At 43.6% G+C, this 25,219-nt stretch overlaps 1 protein-coding gene across 1 annotated transcript in view; it reads left to right on the forward strand.

Annotated features, from left to right (window-relative positions):
* The window catches only part of IL31RA (interleukin 31 receptor A), an 841,398-nt gene that overhangs the window by 745,523 nt on the left and 70,656 nt on the right, over positions 1–25,219 (forward strand). The window lies entirely within an intron of this gene.

Raw genomic sequence — 25,219 nt, forward strand, 5'->3', positions numbered from 1 at the left:
ATAAAGATGTTTTTCTTATTTTCCTAATTTCTCCTCTGAGGTGCCTTTTAGCATCTATAACTTCATGGTCAAATGGATTTTTCCTGGGCCGTCCGACCACTGCTCCACCCTTACCAGCACTGGCATGCTCATGGGCAAGTGTAGAGATCCAGTGTTCAATATAAGTCGATGGACATATTCTGAAAGTTGCTGGTATCCCTAGACTGGTCTTGTGATAGAATAGCTACCACTTTGGCTATGTTTTTCTCTGACCAGGAGATCCTAGTTCCTGCATGATTTACCCTTAGGTCCCCCATAGGTTTAACCACGTAATTTAACACCTCAATATTCAGAGTTAACCCAAGTGAGGCATGATCGCTCCATATGTTTTTGGCAACCTTCATATCCTTCACCTGGCTCGCAACATCGGGGGACCCAAACATGTAATCCAAAATGCTCTTTGAGCCACCACTTTCCCACGTTGGTTGACCGGGAAAATCATTAAGTGTTCTGGCATTAATCATCTCCATATCCCATAGTTCAAAGAAACTCAGCCAGTGCTGTCCTTTGGGGTCAACTTTCTTAAGGGACATTACACTTTTGGATCTTAAATTTGGATTAGTCGAGGTCCCCACATCTCCAGACATATAACAATTAAAATCCCCAACAATCATTAGAGATTTATTTCCTTGATTATATGTCCAATTGATTAAAATGTCATGCAGGTACTCTTGGATGGTAGTGGTATGAGTGTCTCCCGGGGGATTATAGAAGCTAATCAATAGCATTTTCTTATCCTTCTTCTCAATATAGATACCCAGTTCAACCGCGATCACAAAATCATCTGTTTTGGTTTCATTGCGGCATGATTTGACATTATGCTGAATCCCCGTCATCAGACCCCCATAAGGTCTACCTTTTTCACCTTTTTTGGCAAGGGATTGGAACACTGTGTATCCATTCAACACAATTGGGTCAGTCAGCCATACCTCTTGTAAGCAGAAACATGTAAAATGACTAATATATGGCAATGATCCCTCCAGATAGATCAAGTGACTGAATCCCCTAGTGTTCCATGAGAGGAATGAAATCCCTCAATCTTTTTTCAATACCACCGGTAAAGATTCCGCCGGCCATTTTAGGATGTTTTGTACATCTGCTAATTGATCCTCATTGCTTGCAGGTAGGTGGATTGTACTGGTCTTAATCCTAGGCTCCAACAGTGCTTTTCTTGGGCAATTCGGATCTTCCTTTCCTGGGTCCACATGAATTTCCACATCAGCTTCCAGCAGGTTGTTCTTATAATTACATAGCAGATTAGCAGTGGCCAGAAATTTACAATGAATTGCTGAAACATTCGTATTAGGAGTATTTAATGGTTCAATATATTCAAAATCGTCAGATGTTAATACTCTTAATTGGGGGATAGAGTGAGGCCAAATCAAGAATTCTGTTTGTGTTAACCAATGATGATTGTTATTTTGGTAAAGATTCTTGATTACACAGATGCGATTGTTGCTCATATCTGGCTTCTGCCCCTCGTTCATGTGCCTTGACTTCTGTGTGGTCTCGAGGAAGAGAGTCATCCTAGAATTGTTCGGAGTAGATCAGATGTTATCTACTGATTGGTCATTTGGCATACTCGATGGTTCAGGTGGAATTTCTTCTGCCGCGGGTAGGACTTTATCTTTCTCCGGAATGAGCCAACTCGTAAGGCTCCCTTCCCTTTCGGATTTTTTCATTTTAGCCCGTGCTGCTTTTTTCCTAGCTTTTTTTGTGTTTTTGACCCCAAGGTCACACTCAGCAGGTGATCGAGGTACCTCACATGATCTTTTCTTTTTTATGGCCTTTTTAGCTAGGCGCCGCTGTTTGCGTGAGAAGAAAATCTCAGAGTTATTGGTCACATTCTGATCAGCTTCCAACGGCGGGATGACATTCAGATCTGCTTCCAACGGTGGGGTGGGGTCTTTAATCATCTGAATGGCTTCAGACAGATTGTTCTCAGTGTCCTCGATCACTACTTTCTCTCCTGTATTTGCTACGGCCAAGTTGTGTTTTCCTAGATACGGCCACACAGTTTTAGTAGTATTTTCAATGCAAACTGCAATGAAGCCATCGTAGATTGCATCTCAGCCAGGGTATTTGTATCTAATAAAGAGCCCATATTAGATTCCGCTTTGGTAGTTACTGAATGTCTCGCCAAATCCGGAGACATATATAGCCTCTCTGGAATTGCCGCGGGTGGAGTAAGTATTTTCAGTGGCACGTAATTTTCCCTGAAATATATCATTTGGAGGTGCGTCTGGATTTATACACAACTCCAATGCAGGGATTATAACGCTTTTTTAATCTTTGGCCAAGAATCAAAAGCTGTTAATCAGTTACCTAAAAGTTTAGAGAAATTTCCAAGTGCATCGTTTAGGAATATATTTTTAAGATTTTGGGCCTCATTACACGGATGGCGGTGGGGATTTACCGGTACCAGTAAAATACCGGTACCGGTAAATCCCTACCGCCTTACTACGAGGTCCCTTTGCGGGTTGGGGGATTTAACGCCTGCTTTTTGCAGGCGTTAAAATCCAAGCCGCTAAGGGACCTCGGAGCTAATTACGGCACCGCAAAATTGCAGTGCCGTAAATAGCGCCTTCCCCATTCCCATAGAGCCCTATGGGGCAGAAATGGGAATGGGGAAGGGGGATTAACCGCCTCTCCAACCTTGGAATGGGGCGGTAAATCCCCTTTCCGCCAAGGCGGTGCCGGTATTTTACCGGCATGAGACATGGCGCTAATAGCGCCATGGCTCACCGCCTACCGTGTAATGAGGCCCTTTGTCTTAATTTGTTACGTACCCAGGAGATTCCAGGCATAAGAGCCAAGCACCCGGAAAGTGCCCAGGCTTGTAGATTTTGCAATTCGCAGGAGACTTGGAGACTTTAGATCATTTACTCCTGCATTTCCCCAAATTAGCAGAGTCGAGAAGGTCAGCTTTTGATACGTTTATTAGTAAACACAGAATGCTATCCCAGGAGGATTGGTGGTGCATTATGTTTAATGATGATAATGATGTGTTATTTATATAGCGCCTTAATCCAAAGCGCTTTACATAGCACATATTTACATACAATATCACCCAACCTAAAATGGTACTCATTTATCGACCTCGGAAGGATGAAAGGCTGAGTTGGCCTTGCCGGGATTCGAACCTGCGACCTGCAGATCACGCTCCGATCGCAGCAGCGAGTGCTCAACCTGCTGAGCTATCTTACCGGCTATCTTTAGTGGAGATATGTTAATGTAACCTTCACCATGGTATGATGATTCTTTGTTTTTCTTTTTTTTTCTTTTTTTATAGTTCATTACAAACTTTTAAAATATTATACATTCATGAACTGTTCTATTCCGTGTGTTACAAATCTGCCATAATAACTAAAACAAACATACAATTTGACTTCTTTTATCTACAGAAATAAAACTCAACATTTACATCATATTATTCCTGAACTCGTAGAGCATTCACACATTAGTCTTAAAGTTCGGAACTGGCGGCAGTCTGCTCATCCTTTTCTGCCAAGATACCTTGTAATGTTTCCAAATAGAATGTTAGTGCAAAGGTTAATTTTTTGTCAGTTCCCTCTGTCATCAAGTTCCACCACTCCTCTCCATTCAAATATGGTCTTTTTTATAATTTCAGACCCTAAATATGTGGTACTTATATCGGTGAGTTTCTTACAATATAGTACCAGGTGTTTCAGTGTTTCTTTTTCTGCCCCACAGAACCTGCAATCATCATCCGGATTCTTATCATTACTTCTAATATTCATTACAGTTTTGGTTTGGAACAGGTGCAGGCGGAATTTCATAAAGATTTTCCTTTATTTGCTGAATGGGATTATTTCCAAATATTTTGGAAGAGTGTTCAGAGCTGTTGCTTCCAGTGCAACCTGTGCCATACACCTATGTTGAGCTCTCTGTTCCAGGTTTTTGCACCAATCCTGAGTCCACATTTTTTTTTAACTGCATTGGGATTTTGAATTAACGTTTTTGTCTGGCACAAACAATGGATAAACTGATTATGGGGGTATCTTGAAAGGATAATCAAGATATTGAATTGTATTTATTTTAATTAACTAAGTTTTATGAATGTATTCGAGGGTTATATATACATATATTCACATCTTAATGAATTCTTCAATTTTAACATGTTTTGATATATATTTAATATATTATATTTCTGTCCTTTTTATCTGATTGTTATACAGCAAAAAGGTTTGTTACAACAAGCCAACCGCTTACATATAAAACAAAACAAAAACATTTAAAAAAGCAAAGTCTGACCAGACTGAGATAGAGCAATCTATTTGTTACGCTGATCCCTTATTGTGACTGGCGGTGGCACAGTCATCCACATGTTGGGCTTGTGCTTCTAAAAGGCCAATAAGGACTCCAAACCTTTTGACATGTTTTTGCCATTCGGCTTGTGAAGGCTGTTATAAAGAGCATACTGCCGTATTGAGAGTGTGCTTCTTTACATCTGGTTGGGAGAAAAGGAAACCTGTATGGCATGGAACAGGAGCTCTCATCAGTCTCTGGGAAGCTTGTGGTGCAGGGCTTTTAAAGAACCGGGAGGAGTGAGTCCAGCAACAAAACATTGCCTCAGAGAAGTAGATGCAGCTGTGTATGTTACAGTCAAGTGTCAGTAAAGAGCCATAGAAAATCGTATAGGAAACAGCAGGTCTATCTGTTTTGATATCTGCTTCCATGCAATTTTCAGTGCAACACTTGAACCTTTGGGACTGGAATGCGGGTGGACATTTCTAAAGTGTAAGGCTCTTTGTGAAGGAAGCACATCAGAAGCAGATACACACCGATTCAGCCATACCAGAGGTGAATCGTTGAGCTGTCCTGCTTGTCCAAGAGCCCCATTCTTCTTATGCCTGATGAAGTAATCTGAGTGCTATGAAAACTTGCAAATGCATGACTTAATATTTAATCATTTTGTTGTCTTTTTTGGAGCAACACTTGATGTAAATATATAGCAAGAAACATAATTGAACAATGTTGCAATGGGTGGGAATGAATAGTAATGCCACAATACAAGTAAACATATTTGGGAGGCTGCCTGTCAAGTCGCCCATCCATTCAACACACCACTTCACCCAACTGAGGAAATGTCTCTGAGGGGTGAGTCACATTTTCTCAGTTCCTTGTTTGCCAGGAATTTGCTGTTTATTCTTCCGAAATACACAGGGCAATTCATTCCTGGAAACCCCCATAAATCCTGTCAAACTAATGGAAACATCTCTGCGAAATCACTTTTTCATGTACATCACTGCATATCCATTAGAGTAAAGCAAATGTAACTTAAGGACAAGACCTTTCCATTTATTTGCCCATACAACGAGCAACAGAAGTTAATTCCTACTTATCATTCATAAAAGCTAGCTCTGGCCATCAAATTCTTAATCTAGAAAACCCTTGCAAAGCTCTGTTTTGTTGCCTCTGTAATGTTTTACAAAGGTAGCGGGCGCCCCTCTCTCGCAAGAACAGACATGATAACCTGTTCAGTGGTTATTAACCACTTGAGAGTTCGCAGCCACTGCTTTTACTCACTGTGCCTTTCACAGATGGGAAATATCCATTTGCATATCAGTCTTTGTCCTGCCCTGGGGCAGTCCAGCACCGAAATACAATGGCGAGAGAGGGGCGCCCGCTACCTTTGTAAAACTATTTGTTAAGGAACCTGGGATTGGTAACCCTAGGTCTCCTGGGGGCAACCAGACGTGGTCTCCCTCTCACTGCGCTTAGAGAGGCATCAGCTTCACCTCACTGATGATCCCCAACAAGGGTGAAACACGTGTATGGGGTTGCTGGTGGTACTCTCGTTCAGATTGGAATTGCCATTGTATTTCGGTGCTGGACTGCCCCTGGGCAGGACAAAGACTGATATGCAAATGGATATTTCCCATCTGTGAAAGGCACAGTGAGTAAAAGCAGTGGCTGCGAACTCTCAAGTGGTTAATAACCACTGAACAGGTTATCATGTCTGTTCTTGCGAGAGAGGGGCGCCCGCTACCTTTGTAAAGCCTCTGTAATGTTAACGTCTCTTCACCTTTTCACCTTTCCCGAATAAAATGTACGAGGGAAACATACATTATTCGAGAAGTCTAGACGGTCACTTTATGGAATGTGTACATTATCCACATGAAAGTGAAAAATGAAAGTCTGCTTTTTTTGCCAGCCAGGATAAAGCTCCTGTTTTCACTAGTTTACCCTAGAAATTACCCCTTAGAATTTACATCAATGCATATAATACCGCTCCTCACTATGTTAGCAGAGACAACGTACATTACTTTTACTCACTTCAAAACTTTGTTTACTTATTGCATTAAATGAATTGGACTTCTGTCAGCATTCATGGTAACACCCCAAGGCATTCGTATGCCATTCATTTCCATGCGCACACGTCACTTCTATTCACTGTCTCATTCATTGCAGCCCTCATTGAGCTAGTGGGACTTGTTTTTATGAATTTCGTGTACGATAAAGCCTGGAATTTAGACCTTTATGGGCACTTTACAATACATTCTACAGCGATAATCAAATATTTACAAACTAATAAGGTTCATGAATACTGCAATCTGTTGCTTCTCGAAGCTAGGTCCGCTCTCAATTAATACCATAATAATAATAATAGAAAACACATTGGGCCTCATCACGAGTTGGGCGGTAACGCCGGTGATATTAGCGCCGGCGCTAATAGCCCTACCGCCAAACCCCCCGGCGCTTTTAGCACTGGATCACGGGTTTGCCGGAACGGTTATTGCCCATTCCCCATTGGGCCCAATGGGGAAAATTCATGCTATTACCGCCAGTGGATTTCCCGCCGGTGGTAATCGCGCCGAAAATCAGCAAATTTGCAGCGGATTTCCCCCAGCTCAGAGCTGGGGGGAAATCTGCCAAAGCCATGATCTGGTGGACCATTAAATGCAGCGGTAATAGCGATACCGCCGCATTTAAGGGTTACCGCCAAACTCGTGAGGAGGCCCATTATGTAAAATTTCTCCATTACACTGATTTCTCAACTGGTGCACCCTATATTGTTATGTGCGGTTTCTACCTTCACTAAGTGGTATTTACCATAAATGGTGTACTTCTTGCTGGAAAGCATGTATCTTTCTGGTGGGTGCGGTTCTGTCATAGCAGCTCATGTGTTGAGATAGGCAGCTGCATTATGAGAGGAATGGAACAGTTTAGTCAGATAAACTGTCTGGAATTGATATGTCTGCGAATATCTCTGCACTAGATAAAAGAATAGCATTGGTTCGTCTCTGAGTGAAGCACGGAAAAGCACTGTCAGGCAGAGGCTGGGGGCTGTGCAACCTGGGAGGATTTCTGGGCCGCTGGATCGCGTTTTCCACACCTATTTTCCATTTGGTGCTTAAAAGCCCTCCAACTGCCGAAGCTGCAGCAACTGCGACAAAGTGCAATCAAGTAGTGGCTATGGGCTGGCCAAGTTAGTGTGACCTGGGAGGATTGATGGGAATGCTGGACAGTGTGTCCCACACCTGTTTTCAATCCTGTGTTTAAAAGCACACCAGCCGGAAAACCACTCCTGCAGTCATGCTCCGGGGCTGCAGGAGCTGCTTATCCTGACCACCAGTCATTTAATATCCATGCTAGTGTAATTAGGCACCAAATGATAATCCCCCTCACTAATGTGAGTGGAAGTTTAGATTCTATTAAAGACACTTAGGTGAGTATGATGCATTAATCCTCTATCTGCTGGTCCAGCAGGAAAGACAAATATACTCTTTAAAGAATAACATGAACATTTTCTTAATGAGAACACGTGAGATCCTCAGAGATCCAGTGTCATGACACTCATAATAGCCAATCAACACAGGTCCCAGTCTATAAAAGCCGCTACAGCCTCTAATCTCTAGTCCTTCTTCTTTAGTGCTTGCAAACAGCGATCATTGTTTTAATGAAAAACAGAATCAGGAAGATTAGTATCCAAACATCCAGTAGTAAGACCCAGTGTTTCCACCAAACTCCTGTAATGTCTCGAGTGCTTCTGGAAACTGAGAAGGCACCTTCCTACTTAGGTCTACTAAAAATCTCGAGTAGTCTAACAGAAAGAAACATGAGCCTTTTTTTTAAAGAAAGTTAGTCTCTATCCCCGAGGCAATCAGAAATGTTTCCATTATGTCTCTTAGAAGTAGGAATAAACTTCAGTTAGTTAAAAGGAACATTATTAATACAATTGGAAACAATTGGCGTAGATAAGTTATATTACCATTGAGAAAGCTTTGGAATCCTTTAACAACTATATTTTGGTTATCATAGGAACAGCAAATGCATATATACCTTTTTAGTCCATGGTACAAACAAAAAGAAAAAACCTTAAATGTTACCTTCGGGAAAAACCATGCATAGATATTAAACAAACGTATGTAAACACAAGAAATATTGTGAAAGGAGACAGACATCTTTGTCTTATCGTAATGAAATCAAACCTTATCTAAGGAAGGTTTTACTTTGGTGGGGTGCGTGCTTCCCTACACAAGAATGGTACTAGATTGTAGAATTTATTCGGCACAAGCCATTACTGGATACCTTTACAGTTGGCAGAAAGTCAAACCTAAGGTGAGTGATATACAACCTGCCAAACCATGAAGCAGTCAAGTGCAAGTAGTCCGTCCTTTGTCCTGGAGTAGAGATAGCGGCGTGCTTCCTATTCAACTGTTTACAGAATGTAATATCCCTCCTTTCTTCATCTCATATGTTTTTAATTTCACAGTAATCAACCCAAGGTATTTTTGTGAAATTGTACTCGGATCTGTAAACAATCCACCTGCTTCCACTTTCATCAGGGTTTTGTGTACATAGTTTATCCAGGGGATCCTATGTAGACTTTCTCTCACTATAAGATCCTTCAAATATTTTTGAGACAAACCAGCTGCAGGATTGGTCCATAGTGATAACCACATACAAATAGGTCTTATCATAAGCTCGTCATTTACAAAGGGAAGATTCAGTTCTGATTGCATGGCAAAGAAACAAGGCTGAGTTGAGGAGGCGTCTAATAAAGGCATCCTCCTTTAGTTGAATTGTTATTTGCATTTTTTAATCATGTTTGATTAAGCGTGTGTCCTCAAATTCCCAGAGCTTGGCGCCATACATTGCTATTGCATGTGTTTTTGCCTTATACATTTTCAAAGTAGTTGCAACGGACTGAGATCATAGAGAATGTGCGGTGCTATTAACGGCTCCCCACATCTGACCCATAGATTGGGCTTGTTTAGATATACAGTCCATTCCATGCCATTTATTTGTACATATCACCCCTAGGTAGCTAATGTGATCGACCTGCTCAAGTCTGAGGTTGTTCTGAAAGAAGGGAAAAGAAAATAATGTTTTCTCCCGATCATCATTACCTTGGACTTAGTGGTATTAACTTTTAAATCACTTGCTCCCATTAATTCTGAGTAAGGGACTGTAAGGTGTCATGCCCCTTGCCCCTGGCCCTCACTGGCAAGTCAGCCTTCCAGTTAGGGCCACGTCAAAGGCCTTAAAACATCATCCAAAACTCTCTTGGAGTCAGTCCTGGCGCCTTTGGCGCCAGGCTCATAACCATCATGAAGACCAACATTAGAATGGGACTATTTACTTGGGACTATTTAACTTGGGGGAGTTCAGCCAACATGGAGGCACACACATAGCTCAGTTACAAGGAACTGATCTATGTGGTCTAGTCTTTTGGGTGTGGCAGGCCTGGGACTATTTTACCTGGACTCTAAACTGCACCCAAACAGCAGAGCATGCTTTGCGTTATTCTGCTGTGGGCAGCGCAACGCTCACCGTGTCCAGTTCTTTGATGCCAGCTTACCTGAAACCAAGGACCTGCAGAGAGAGAAAGAACACTACGAAACGTACCTAGAACAGTATCCTGTCTTCAATCCATCGCCAACTTCTTTTCCACTCACCTGAAGGTACAAACTCCATCATCCGGCACCGCATGCATCCTGGAATACCATAACATGGAAAGAGGAGAAAGAAAGACAGCATTAGTAAGCGTTTACTCACGTTTCCTCACAAATGAAGAAAGCTACACAATTCTTACCTGCGTAGTCATCTCCTGGTCAGTATCATTGCTGGAACATTACGGCGCTCGGCGAGGAGAGAAAAGACACAGGTTAGCAATATAAAAGGCGAAATAGCGCAGCGCATCGCGCATTACTCACCGGACAGCATCGCGCACATCGCGCTTTCGCCTACCGGCCCATGCTCATCTTCCAACTGCATGACAACACCAAAATACCTTTCCATACCTAAAAGGAAAGAAGCAAGACATTATTATTCGAACTAAGAGGAACATAAGAATTGCATATAAAGACTGTAAAGCAGCAAACCTTCTGAGTCGCAGCAGGCCTGGATTCCCACAGGGGGGCTTGCACCAGTGAAGTAACTTGGTCGCTGCTCGCCCCCCACATCTACGCGCCCCTTCTACGAGGAGCAGGACGGAAAATCCACCTTTTACAATATTAAGGTGAGGAGAGGGCCCAAGTGGGGGGAAGGAGTTTAGGCCAAGGGTGGTGCGAAAACATAAAGACAATCTGGTATTGAATCCAGCTCTCCTATATTGCAGACCCATCTTTAACCAGAAGCTTTACCAAGGGACCGGGAGAGGGTTCAAGAGCGCAAATCATCCAACCAGGGCTGGGTGGCATCCCGTAGATACGAGGTGAGCGTAACAAAGGCCGTTGGAGCCTTTGCCACTAGCACTGCATCATCTGCATAGCTCAGAACTGGAATAGAAGTACCAGTAATCATGGGAACATTGGCAAAAATAGCCTTCAACTCTGACTCCAATGCCTTTGTGTAGAGGTTGAACAGTAGTGGCGCCAACACACACCCTGGTTTCACACCCCTACCTCTGTTATAGTTGTGAGTACACTTGCCATTGGGTCCGAAACAAACCGCTGCCTGGGTGAAAAATGTAAACGCTTTATCACTGTTAAAAGATGCGAGGGAACTTTTAATCCTTCTAAAACTGCCCAGAGCCTAGCCCTATTCACCATGTCAAAGACGATCGAAAGGTCCATAAATGCTAAATACAACAGTGCTTTGTACAAATAATAGTATTTAGCCACTATTGCATATAAGTTAAAAGATGGCTCTCTCGCACCCAGCCCAGCACAGAAACCACTTTGGGTCTCAGCCAGAATCCCCACTTCTGCAGCACCACTCGTTAAGCGTAGTAAAGATCAATTTAGCAAAATGTTTACTCACTGTATCCAATAAAGAGGTTGGACGGTTTGATTGTGCAAGGGACAGGTCCCCCTTCTTATAGATTGGGACAATCACAGCCTTCCACCAACTGCCAGGGATTTGCCCAATGGCTCATATAGCATTAAGGACGTTAGTTAAAAATTGAGCTGTAAGGGTGCAGGGTACAAGTCTGATACAGAGGTGGCATCATTTTTGGCATATACTTTTATTTACAATAATGCAGGAAAAGCCTATTTTACCCTACTTTCTATGAGGGATTCCCCTACCTCAAGAAAAATACTAAGGGCCCAGTCAGGATGTCCATAAAGTAATATGCCCACCATCCTGTGTCTAAACCTATTTCCGTCCCTTAGACTTCCAATCTAACTAAAGAAAACTGGATGTCTCATTAATCCAGAAGGAACTCCTCTCATTCTGGACGTAAACTCCAAGGCACATTTCTTGTGAAAGAATATGTAGTTAACTGTTTGAATGTTTCAGACCAACTTAAAGAAAACACAAATCCTCAATCAACTGGGGGGAACCTCTTCCTTGGTTCTTGCTTCCACTTGTAACCAAAACATAGGTCTGCAAACTTTCTGGAGAAATCCTCTTCCTCTGTGTGCGAAACAAAAATGAAACTTTCCAGTCTTTTATCAGGCCTAGTTCACTAACCTGCTAGACCTTTCCATAGACTTTCCCAATGGTGGATCAAGTCAAGTTCACTAACTTGCCAGTCTTGATTCCATAGCTTTTGAGTTCCAAAGAGGTTTGCTCTTTCACTGGTTTCCTGTTTTATCTTTTTATGTCATCTCTGGGTCCCCCCAACTGTTTCTGGGCTCCAGCCCACCAGTTATACGTATCTTTGCATTTATGTGGGTCTTCGACCCTTATATACTTTATTGCTAGCCTTTGCCTGCGTTCATATGGGTCACAGACCCTGTTTCTTTGTCTCTGTGGGATCCCTGTTCCTGCTTTACCTTGTGTCCACTTGGACAGACCGGGTATACTCTCCTGCCAGATACTATCACGCATAGGTTTATTCTTAAAATGCGTGTCAGCAGGTTTGATTCTTCTGCTATCCCCTTGTGCTCTTTGGGAAGTTTTTGGCTTTTTTACCAAGTTCGTATCAAGTAGAGCAGTTCCTCTTGTATCCCTTTTTGTTCTTCAGAATAGATTTACATGGTTTTCAAAGTTTGTATCATGTAGAGCAATTCTTCTTTTATAGCCTTGTGCTCTGGATTTACTTACATGTCATATTAGTATTGTCTGGTCATGGTGGATGTGTTTTCCGGGTGGGTGGAGGCTTACCCTTGTAGGAAAGCAGATACAGTCACTGTGGCGAAGAAACTGTTAGCTGAATGTATACCTTGTTTTGCATTGCCCTTATTTATAGACAGTGACCGAGGTACCCACTTTACGGGTCAGATTATCAGGTAGGTGTGTAATGATTTGGGGATAAGACAACAATTCCACTGTGATTATCTTCATTCTAGCGCACATGAAGACGCTGAAATGGCGACCTCAAATTAAGGCTGTCTAAAGTGTGTATGGAGAATGGGTTGAACTGGCCCCATGCGCTTGTTATGCTCACCTGGTATCCACGGGGGCGCCCTTATTCCCTGGTTGCCGGATTCACCCTGGACGTTCCCAATTCCGGACGATGCCTTCTGTGGCAGTCGGGCCCTGTTATGATGTCTGGCATGCTCTCCGTCCTGCCTTCTGTGCAGGGCCGCGTAGTCTTCTGCGGATTGAAGCGACCGAGTTTACTTCACTGGTGCTAACCCATTCAAGTGTCTTTAAGAAGTTAAGTCTGGTTAAGCAGTCTTTAAAAGTCATGTTCCTTTCTTGAATAATAATGCCTTTTCTTGTTTGTTTCCCCTTAGGTGCACGGAGGTTGGTGGATGCGCTACTTGGATCAGGCTCCTGCCAGGATGATGGACACAGGAGCGTATGATGGATGGTAGGTTAAGCGCGAAGTGCGGCGGAGTAGTGTCTTTTCTTGCTAACCTGTATTCTTTATTCCTTTTCAGGTCGCGAGGATCTTTCTGGGCGTGTGAAGATTTCCGGAGCAGAACCAGTCAAGAAATGCCCAGCCAGGGGTGGATTTTGTGATTACTGCCGTGAATGCCGTGAGTAACCTGTTTAACATTGTCCTTCTTTCTCTCTTCCTCCAGATGCTTTGTTCCGGTGCGAGCGTGGTGTCCTGATGATGCTGCCAACTGGATGGAAGACCGCGAGCAGCAGGAATCGACGGATGGAAAGTTGCAGGTAAGCAGAGACTTCTAATGATGTTCATTTGTCTCCTCTGCAGGTCCGCTATTCAAGGATCGCCGGGTGCTGGTCTCTAAAGACAAATAGCGTCACGCTGCTGGCTGCAGAATAACGCAGAGCACGTTCTGTAGCTTGGGTGCGGTTTATATAGCCCTCTGTAAAGTAGTCCAGGTAAAGTAGTCCAGGCTACCACACCCTAAAACACTGCACCGCACAGTCTGGTTCCTAGGAACTGGACTGTATGGGTGCCTCCATGTTGGCTGCAGGCCTTCACAGGAAAAGTAGTCCCTTCAAGTCCCTTCAAGGTAAAGTCCCAATCTGAACATGAGCCTGGCGCCAAAGGAGAGTCTATAATGATAAAGTAAGGCCCTTGGGCCCCAAATGAACCCTGAGTCCTGACCCTACCTGGCATGTGACCATGCCAGTGGGGTTCTGGGTCACGGGTCGTGACAGCTCTGCCCCTGGTTTAGTTTGCTATAGGAAAAAATCCACAGCATAAACAAAGTTTGTCGGGACATAAGTTTCTTATTGGTCACACTATGAGAATGGTAACTGCACCTCCAGCAGTTTCCCATATGCAGAGTCTATCATTGGAAGACGACACCTTGATGAAATATTGTAGCACATTAATTAAAACTGCTTGATCTCTTTATGCTCAGTTTTGGCAAGCTATGCCTGAACTGTATCCAGGACCTTGCCATCCTCTGTGCCCAGGGCACTGCGTCCTTGTGAAAGTCCATCAGTGAACGTCTGCACTTTGGCCAAGGTGGCATGGTCTGTATCAAGTTTTATTAACCACCATCTCATCAGTAAAGTGTGCCAGTATCCTGGCCTGGATCCACATGGCACATTTCTGCAAGGTCGATGCCCCAGTTGATGACATCACTTCACCGGCCACCAATCTTCCACGGACTGGCTCCATCTCCCCCACGACCACTGACAGTGATGCCCCCAAGTGTGTGTCAGTGCCGTATCAGTATCAGAGAGCGAAGGCATGGCCCTGAATCAGACATATGCTTACGTACTGAACCGGGATCCGCAGTTGCTGAATCTGTTTTACACAGTAAGGTCTCAGAGGGAGCTGTTAATAAGGCTCCTATGACACACGATCGAGTCCCAGGAAGGGACGATGTGGAACCGGTTTCCTCTGTTGGCATACCATCTACAGCAGCTGCTTCTGCTGGACCTCACCACACAACCATTTAGCGGTATGCACTGTAATCCCGCGAGAGGATATCTGAGTGTCAGTAGCTCTGATCAAAGGGACAACGGGCCAAGCCACTCACTTCTTGATTTGTCTCCCCAATAACGATGAGTCCCTCTGAGGAGGTGGTGCAACGGCAGAGACTAAACGCTGCTGCTGCTAAGTCCCCAGCGCCTGCAAGTTATGTACCTTTCTACTATCGCGTATTGGTCATGCTCTTCATTGCTGTGACTCCGATATTTTTGTGGCTCTGTTATATCAGTATCTCTAGTTTATATTGGTAGGAGGATCTATCAACCATAAAACCAATGATTTTGCTGCTGGACACTTGACAAGTGAGGTGGAACGTTGCAACATTGGGACTCATTGTGCTACAGAACGTAACGATTTTTGACTGGAGGACTGGTCCGGAGAACAGGCTCAACTCATGTGTTGGGCCTTACCTATTTCATCAAACTAGTAAAGGAACTTTGTCTGCAGCCCACAAACTATTGTCCTGAGGATGTGACTCGAAGCCCGAAGAGGACCATCAATGAGTACCCCCATGGCACAATGGTGTACTATAGCTCTGCCAGTATAAATGTTGTTGAAATGTTGCTAAATATGCATTTTATAGTTACTGAGGCTTTTCGAAAAACATTTCATAAATGGACGGGCCTGCAGCCCAGCCATGGGTACACAGTGAAGCAGCATATTTGCACCCCTCCTGGCAGTATGCATGCATCTTTGAAATGTGACCGAATGCTGGATATGTGCCCACTTGCATCAGGATGGGTCAACACAATTCCCTATTACACCAATCCCATTTCAGTGAGGTGATCTAAGTTTGGCTCACAAGTTGGTCTCCCAGTCACAAGGACCACAATCCTGTATGGATTTTCAGTCTCTGTTGATATTCACAGGGCCTCCAAATTTCCCTGAGCTCTAACTGTTGCACCAAAAACCTGCTGATCTCCACCTATCACCCCCGGTGGTGGGCCTCTTTTATAATACTAACCAAGAGTCCGTGTTCATGGGAACTAGCAGATGACAGTATTATCTTTCCACTGACACCAGTGTGGTGATTAATAATGTCACATTTGCTTTTGGTCGGAATTTCACATTTTCCTGGGCTGGTTATGGAACTTATCCCAGAATGTATTTCATCTGTGGTGATAAGGCATACCAGTGGGTACCCATCAATTGGAGTGGGAGTTGCTACATTGGATATTTTCAGCCTGCAGGGCATCACACCTCTATATTCCACACACCAGCTCATCGTAAACTAAGCTTTTCATGGGAGTACTTTGTCGCAGGATAGGGTTACATGATACCAGCACTGGGGATTACAATAAATAGAAATCGGTTAATGCAGCCTTCATTGTTGGTGGAGGACATTGCCAATGAGACAGCCCCTTCTCCTTGTCTATGCCCCCTGTAACAGGTAGCTCGCCAAACTATAGTTCTTCAGAACAGTATGGCATTAGACATGGTTCTGGCGTCCCAGGGAGGAAGTCTGTGCAGCCATAAAAAATGTGTGCTGCACTTTTAAACCAGATTACACAAGCAATATCTACAACATCATTATTCACATTCAACACATGGTAAGCCTCCTGCACACTAGGCCGGAGGCGTCCTGGTCCTTTGGGGCGTAGATCAAGGGGCAACTGGGATCCCTAGGGGCGTCTATCGGACAGATTCTGCTTGTAGTCATCATCACAATCTTGAGGCTCTCTTATCTGTAAATGGTGGGCAAACGCCTTTACTATTGGTTATGTAACACCTGTTCTGAAGTGTCACAATTTGTTCAACTGCTTTACTTTCATTTTGAAGAAGATGTAAAGTGTTATTACCCGATGGAATGTGATGTTTATTCCTCTAGAGATGATTATAATGAGACTGGAGTGAAGGTCTCACATGAGTGGACTGTGGAGGAAAATTTAAATGTTATATACTTTCGTGCCTGGCCCTGAAGTATTATAGTGACTAGGCCCCGTTTCCTGCCACATTTCAACAGCATTTCTTGCTTATGTGAGGCGAACACTGTAGGATGTACTGTGCATGTCTTTGCAATGAATGCCTCTCACCTAACTAGTTGGAATGCTCGCTTTCTTATCTCTCGCTTTTGATGCGTTTCCCTTTTGGCATATGCAAGTTTTCTTAAGAAAAGCGCCACTGGGGAGCGGCAGTCCTATTGCGTATGCGCCTCAAAGCGTATGGGAATATTTAAGGAGTGTAGCACCTTGACTAACTGAGTTACGACAGGGGGACCTTACTGATAACATTGGCTTACATGAAAGAGTACAACTGCTGTCAAAGACGGATTTAATGAGGCTTTGTTCTTTGCTAGCAGGATGAATTTAGTGTGCAACATTGACCTGTTGGGACCACCCCTTACATTGGAAAGCATGAAGCCTTGTGGGTATAAAGGCTGGGGGGCTCAGAGGGAAGAGGACTCTCATGTTGCTGTTGGGTTGGTGCTGTCACTGCTTTCTACTAATGAAAGTGATCACCAATCCACCAGAGTTGTGCGTGAACCTTTTTCCTCATCACTCCCAGGACCATTTGGTTAATGGAGAATCTTAGTCAAGAGCTCACTGTACCCCTATGGGGTCCAGCAAAAATGGCAGGTAAGTGCCATAGAGTCACTGTAAGGAGTGGTACAGTGTCAGTTTACAGTTCCACAGGATATGATGGTAAATGTTGGTATCACGCTCTGAAACACTTGTGTACGAACACAATATAAATAAAATATCAATATCAATATCAAAGACCCGTCCACACTGAAGGAGGAAAGTTCAAATCTACAACACAGGGGCTGGAAGATGGACCCCAGAAGAGGTTGTAGCACAGGAGGACCCCCAATGCAAGTCTTTGGTGAATCACTGTTAGGACTTGCCTCCCAGGAATCACTACCAGTGACCAGGGGAACACCCAGGAGAGATTATTGTGAATAACTGCCATTCCTAGGACCCCAAAGTAGGAGCTCACATTAGTGAAGCTGGCAGAAATGCCTCCAGGGACTCAAAACAACCTGGTTAGTAGCGTCTCTCCATAGTGCGGTTTGCAGGCTTCGGTTCTCCAGGACTTGAACCATGGGACAACAAGGTTTTCCAGTAACCCAGGAAAGAAACAAACGCTCCTCCCAGGATCTTTATCTTCAAGCCAGGAGGGGAATTGGGGACCTGAAACAAAACTCTCACAGTAACAGGGTGAACAACAAAAGGCAGCACCCGGGGTAATCCAGACATGGAGCTCTTGCTCACTGTGCTTTAGAGAGGCTTAGCTTCACCACCCTGAGGAGGCCCAACAAGGCTGAAACATGTGTCTGGGGTTGCTGATGGTTCTCTTGTGTAGAGGGTAATTGCCTAGCATTTCGATGCTGAACTGGCCATGTTTCTGGGACCAGACTGGCAGGCAAATTGATATTCTCCTCTATGAAGGGTACAGTGAACTAGAACATGGTTGTAGACCCTCCAGAGTGGAAGCAATTCTATAGAACATGGCATTTTTTACCATGCTCATCCTCAGTAGAGGGGCTCCCACGCTCTTGTTAATAGGGTTTATAATGTTTTAATCTAGTTATCTATGCTAGTGTCACCTAATTTATAATTATTATTTGTATGCAATGTAATGCTCTTTTATTTTCATGTTTCTGCAGGGCCTTTCACCTCGCAGCACTTTGAGGTCATCATGATGGCAGTAGGTGCTATACAAATATCAAATAACATAACAAATAACCATAAGCTTGACCACAGGTTAAGCTTCAGCTCCAGCATTGTGGCCCTCTGACCCCACCGCTTGGAACAACCCTTTGGGTTGAAAAGCAAGTTATGTATTCACAGAGATGATATTTCTCCCATGTTGTATTCACCAGACTTGCGCCTGCTCCGCCCCCATGTCCTCACATACTATGCAGACCAGCCATGAGGAGGATACTGCTCAATTCGTCCTGGCATAAGGGTGAGTTGCTCAACTGTGCTAGTTCCTGTGGCAGCTGTCTCCTGCCAGTGAATGGATATTGAACTCTGCACCCTGGCCTACAGGACATTCCACCTCTTGAGGCCCACATCTACCACCTTGTCTCTAATTTCATCCACTGGACAGTTTTTTTCTGTAGTACACTCCAAAATGTTCCTATGCATGGCTGACCACCGCATCAGCAAGGATCTGGACATCGGAATTGCACATTTATGATTTCCGCAACAGCATTTCAGGCACCTTCAATTTGCCTTTTCCTCTGGCATGTTTGATCAAAATTGAGAGCTCAGAAATGGGTGATTTTGAATGGATTGTGCTTTCAGAGATGGCCACCATGGTACTTTCTGTTTGCAGAATGACACTATTTCCTCTTGGTTCTAATTCTGGGGGGAAGATTTGCCAATTGGTAATTTGTACGCTTTTCCAGCAATAATAATAATTCCGATGAAAATTGGGGGAAATACTGAGGGACTGAGTCATGGAATTTTATATGCTCTGAAAAATGACTTTGCACATTGTTCAGCGCGTAAAACCCCTTTTCCTGATTCATGGATCAGACTTTGCGTGTATTTCCAGGACTCTGCGGTTCTGTCACATCTTTGCGGGCAGTCGAGCGACAAAATGAGGAAGAACAAGGAATAACGTGGGCGTGTTGATGGAGGGCCATGCAAAAAAATTGCGTGCCCAGTCAAGCGCAAACCCAAATTAATTCATGGATTTCAACATGCAACTTAACATCGGAAAAGTCACACGCAAACCAACCTTGTGAACTCACCGCCACATGATAGGCCGTGAAAAGCACTATGCGCTTTGGCTCCAATGCGCAAAGGTAACGTTAGCATAGCAAGTTAGGGGTGACGGCACGTAGTTGAGGTGCCGCTTGGAGTTAGGGGTGATCGTATCCAGATTATCAGGGTGTGCACCCTTGAATTACTGGGGTTTGTACGCAAGTTAACCGTCCTCTGCCTTGAGTTATGCTAAATGGTACGCAGATTATCAGGTTTTGGGTTTCAGGGATTCGTACACAGTGTTGCGGGGGAGCTTGAAGGTGGGGATAAGGTAGGCGCAAAGGCTGGTATATGTCACTGGTTTTGGTTTGCATGGGGGCATTTCATGGGAGTTCCAGGCCCTACTCTATTTTCTTTGCACCTAGGGTTACTTTGCGTTTAGAATTCCATGAATACACAGAATGCACGAAACATACTTTTGTGTGCTGGTAGGAGCAAAGTTGTTTTACATGCAGAGTACTTTGCGAGGACTTCATGATTTTTCTACGAATCAGTGTGTAAGTCTGTGGTATGGAATTCATGTTATCGTTGAAGATTGGGTACACACCAGCTGCTTCATAACATGGCGCTAATTCTGGCAGAGACCAGAACAATAACTGTTAAATCCACCCTGTGGAATTAGTCGCATTGTTTCCTGCTGTACTGATAATGAGGCCCAATGTTTGGCAAACTTAATTTGAAGAGCATATGGGACAAACGGACAGAAACCTGTTAACATATAAAATATAAGCTCAGGAATGTGTATACAAACTGGTGTTCTGGTGACTGTGTTTGAGCAAGCAATTGAGCAGGTTATATTTATATTATTTAGAGTCCAAACCCCTTATTGGCTTTGAGCCCTTGCTTGAAAATGTTTCTCACCAAACGCCGCCTTGGGATAATCCCCTGACCTTCAACAACATTGTTACAAGAATGGCACAATCTCTCACGATACACATTGTATATATACATTTATATGAAGATATGGTGCATTTTTTATTTTTTGTCTGCTATATATCGGAGCAACAAAAAGTGCTAAATCCACTGTTGCTATTGTGAAGGCATCATGAAGAAGGACACAGACACCAGATTCCAGATGCAAAATAATCAATTGTTTTAACTTAAATGTCAGGATGGAGAAAGGCCTAACTTGCCCTATGCTATGGTGGGTTTTCCCTACCTAAATAAAACTAAGGAAAGTATGAGTCAAAGAGTTCAACTTAGGAATCTGTGGGTGTCCAAAACCTATGCTTGCCATCACAACTATAACCATACAATGTGTACGGATGTCAGCAACCAAGCGGCAAACAAGTGTTTATCATAAAGTGCTGAGCTTGTTCCAGCTCACAGCTTTCTTTCAACTCCCTTCCCCAAGTACAAAACAGTTCAACAAAGTAAAGTGTCTTAGAGTTAGAAAACAACTGTATTTTCAGATCGCTGGATCTCCTCCCCTCAAGGTAGGACTTGGGGTGTCTTTCCCCACGTTCCAAGCCATATAATTCAAACAGCTTTGAAGTGAAATGTTCCTTGTCAGAACTTAGGGTTCTCTTCCCCAAGCTCCAAGTGCCATACTTCAAAAGAAACACAACATGCTCTTGTCTTCCACAATTTAGTTAAAGGTTGTTGTCAAATACGTAGTTCAAATAATTTTGTAGCTTTCACACATGTTAAAAATGGCACTGTAAATCAGGCTTCAGTATCATTTGATTGCCTGTTCCTTTCAAATCATATTATTTCAGCATAATGTAGTTGGTTTAGAATTATGTTCATTTTAGCAATTCAATGCATGATGGTTTGCATGGATGATTTAAGTGGTTAGTAGCAAAGTTTTAATTAAATTCAGTGTTCAATAATTAAATCTTTAGCTTAGGGTTCATTTTCCCTTCATTTTATCGTTCAATAATTGTTTCACTTTAACAGAATAGTTCAATGTTCGGAGACCTTCGAAAACGTGTTTCTTGCCACACTTGATCACTCTAATACAAAATATTCCCCTTTGTTCAATAGTTGACAAATATAACTGAGCCATATGCTTAGCAATTAAATTCTGCCCCATACCAGAAAGGGAATAACAAAGAGGCAACCTTTCAAAGAAAACCTCATGCGAAGCAAAGCCAATCAGGTACCCAAAACAAGCCGCCCAGTGGAAAGACCAATTCTGGGTGGCTTACAAAGACAAATACTAGCCCAGGACTATTAAAGAGGCTAGCAAAAGCTAAAGAGTGGTGAAGACTAGGAGCAAGCAGACATGCTACTCACCACTCCCTGGACACATGAGGGTCTAATACTTGGAAATGGGTATTTGACCTGCTTCCAGCAGCACAGGAGATACTATGTTGGATGTATGCCAGAGTTCATACCACACAGACTAATAGTGCATTGAAAGGGGAACCGAGAGCCATGTTCAACCAACGAGAACTGAGACGAGAATGAAGGTCTCAGTGCTTCCTTGAGAAACCTTTGAATGAGACCCTTTGGCACGAGGAATGTGACCTGCCTGAAAAGGACCCTGGATGAAGGGGGAGAATACTTATCGTTCAGAGAATTGTGTTGAGAACCACAGGACGTGCAGAGATGTATTCCTTAATTCATTTTATATCCATTCCCTAGGTCCTATAAACATGTAGTCCCTCTAAGACTTTGTACTATTTACCTTAATGAAGACACATACACTCTAACCGTCGGACATACGTTGTCATTGCTTTTACTTCTGACATGGTTGAATGCTTTTGTGTTTCTTGGTGAAGTAACATGTACCCTCAAGACATGCAATACAATGATATACTTACAGCTGACACAAAACTACTTGAGATACGAATCCTCTGCCCTACCCAGCCTCTGCGTCTCAGCTTTTACACTTCAATGCATGGTGCCCAAATTCCACTAGAATTCCACTAGACAAATGGGTTTTGTACAAGCCCCGAAATGCAATGAACAAGATTTACTAATTATTGTTCTTGCTCCTCCCTTCCTATCCCTGTCCATACATCTGCAGACAAGCCCCTGGGCGCTCGCATCTTTCCCTTCGCCCTCGCCCATCTTTTCCAAACAATGTTACCCCTTCCCCATTCACTCACCCCGGTTATATGTAGAGGCAATCTGCTGCTGCCTTGCAGCTGCTATGAAGAGCTCTGTGACATAGTAAACATGTAGAAATGTGAAATAACTGCATGTTGGGTGTGTGTGTTTTATGATCTCAATCTCGTTGGCACATTGTTGGGTGACAGGACTTTGTTTCTTCGCCTGGCTTACTGGGGTCAAAAGTATTTAAAAAGTGAGTTTCTCCACAGCACTTCGTCAAGATACTATCTAACGTTCGAGAAAAGAAGGCTCATGTGACTCACAACGTACTCACTGATTGACTTCTCTGAATGGCTACGCTACTATTTATGTATTTTTAAGTTTTATATAGGCCGTATTGGGGTATTTGAGCTGCATATGGCAGCAGGCTGGGTCGGATTGGACCCTCTGCCTTTCGTCTCTGCCTTTAGTCGGGCCGAAATCGTCCCTGTGGGGGCCGGCTTCTGCCCACGCCTGGGCCAGTTTTGAAAAAAATAAATAGTTTAGAAAAAATTTTGGAAAAAAAATCTTTTTGCAAAAAACAATAACACCTGCAACAGCATAATTCATCAAAGCAAGGTAACAAATGTCACCTTGCTTTGATGATTTATTTGCGTGCATGATGTGTGCATCATAAATTATGATGCATGCATCATTCACATGCTGCTGCAGCATGCAAAGTTGAGGGGTTGGGGCTGCCGCCGGGCTCACGGTTGTCAATGTGCCGCCACTCCAGGGGGCACGGTGCCCCCTGGAGTTGCTAAGCTGTTATATTAGTGATAAATATGTATTGGTGATAAACTAACAATTTTAGAGTATAATAAGCATCCATTAAGGACTATGTATTTTGCCTTTCGCAAGTTGCAGTAATAGCATGTTTTTTTTTTTCTGCCGTTGTCTCTGTTACGATCATCACAAGGCATTCCATCTCGGTGTCCTCGGTCACTTGACAAAATCCTTGTGCCTAAAAGCTTCTGTACAGTGTAGAAATATTTGACCATAGCACATCAAGTGGCCATTGACTTCATTGTGCCACAATGAATGCTTTGTTGTAATGGGCCTCATTACAAGTTTGCCGGTACAGTACCAACAGTACTGGTAAGCTTGCTGGTACCGTTGTTACCATACCGGAAAACAATGAGTTGTGCTCGGAGGTGCCTTTTTGTCCACCAGGTCTGACCTGGTGGGCGGACCGGCACCCGCGAGCAGTGCATGTCTGATGCACCGGCACCATTCACGAATGGTGCCGGTGCATCCGGCCTCCCCATTCCCATTGAGCCGGGAAGAATATTTTCCGGCGCCCAGCAATGGGAAATTACCGGGTCCGCTGGGTTGTAATACCGCCAGTTTTACCGGCAAGGCTACTGCCGAACTTGTAATGAGGCCCAATGTGTCCATCTTTCCCATCTCCCTGGCATGCTGTTCAGGATGTTTGTTTGCATGTATGAGGTAACGAGTGCTCAGAGTATGGGCTGTCCTGTGAGTGCGCTGCTTTCCCTATTTTGCCCACATCTGAAGCCTGAAAGAAGATGCATGCAGGCTTGACATGCGGCCAACTTTACACCAGACCTGCAGATGAACTTAACTGGTCTGCTGTTAAATCTCAGTTACCAGTTTAATGGTATCCACTACAGAATAATTGCTCATTTTACTATAGCTGATATGATAGCTCAGTGGGTTTAGCGCTCACTGCTGCGATGTGTGTGTGTGATCTGCAGGTTCGAATCCCAGCAAGGCCATCTCAGCCTTTCATCCTTCTTAGGTCGATAAATGAGTAACAACACAGGCTGGGTGATATTGCATGCATATTTGTTCTATATTAAAAAGTGCTTAAGCGTATCTGCTATACAATAACATATCATTTGGCCTTGGACGTCTGCTTGCATTCACAGTAATTTGACAATATGGATCTATACACACAGATATTAATGATACATATGGTGATCCATTCTTGTATGAAATGTATATCACATTAGTGAAATCATAACCATATTTTTCGTACTGTACTTAGGAACAATGCTATTTGATGCCACTTCCTGTTTTGTCAAGGGGTGAAAGGTCGTGTTTCATCGCTTCCTGGGATGTCACTTTGGGGTGGGGTCAAAATACATCACTTCCGGTGATGTCATCAGAGGTCAAGTGTCATGAGGCGAGGAGTGGTCAACTTTTTTGAGTCGAGGGGTGGCCCACTTTTTTTGGGTGTCTGGGCCTATTTCTATTCCCAGTCCGACCCTGGCAGCAGGTGCACGGGTGGGCTTATGCAGTGCCAAATTGTGACTTTATCGGGCACATAATGGCATTATTGGTTCCTGTGAGGCTGCAAGTGCCATGTTTGCCTTGTTAACGCGTATCCTAAAATGTTGAGGTAAATCCTCCAGCAGGTTCTCAGCAAAGTCCTGTTATTTTTACCTCCACTTAAAAGGTAGCGGAAAAGATTTTAAATTGCCCCCAAAACAAGATTTTTTGGATAGTGCCTCTGTTTAATACAGCAAAAGAATGTTAATTTGGACTATAGAAAGGGAATGAAAAGGTGGGTCTCTCTGACGAATGTAATGCAGAAGTATGGGCTGTAAGTTCAATCGTGATATGAGGCTCTGCCGCCATGATACCGGCAAAGGTAGGACGAGGCCCAATTTCTATTTACACCTTCACATTGAAGGTGGTAATTTGCAAGGCAGTGATGGTTATTCTGGAATGCCTTGGG

The sequence above is a fragment of the Ambystoma mexicanum genome, chromosome 6p (genome assembly GCF_040938575.1).
Source record: "Ambystoma mexicanum isolate Mex_15411 chromosome 6p, UKY_AmexF1_1, whole genome shotgun sequence".
In the NCBI taxonomy this organism is placed as follows: domain Eukaryota; kingdom Metazoa; phylum Chordata; class Amphibia; order Caudata; family Ambystomatidae; genus Ambystoma; species Ambystoma mexicanum.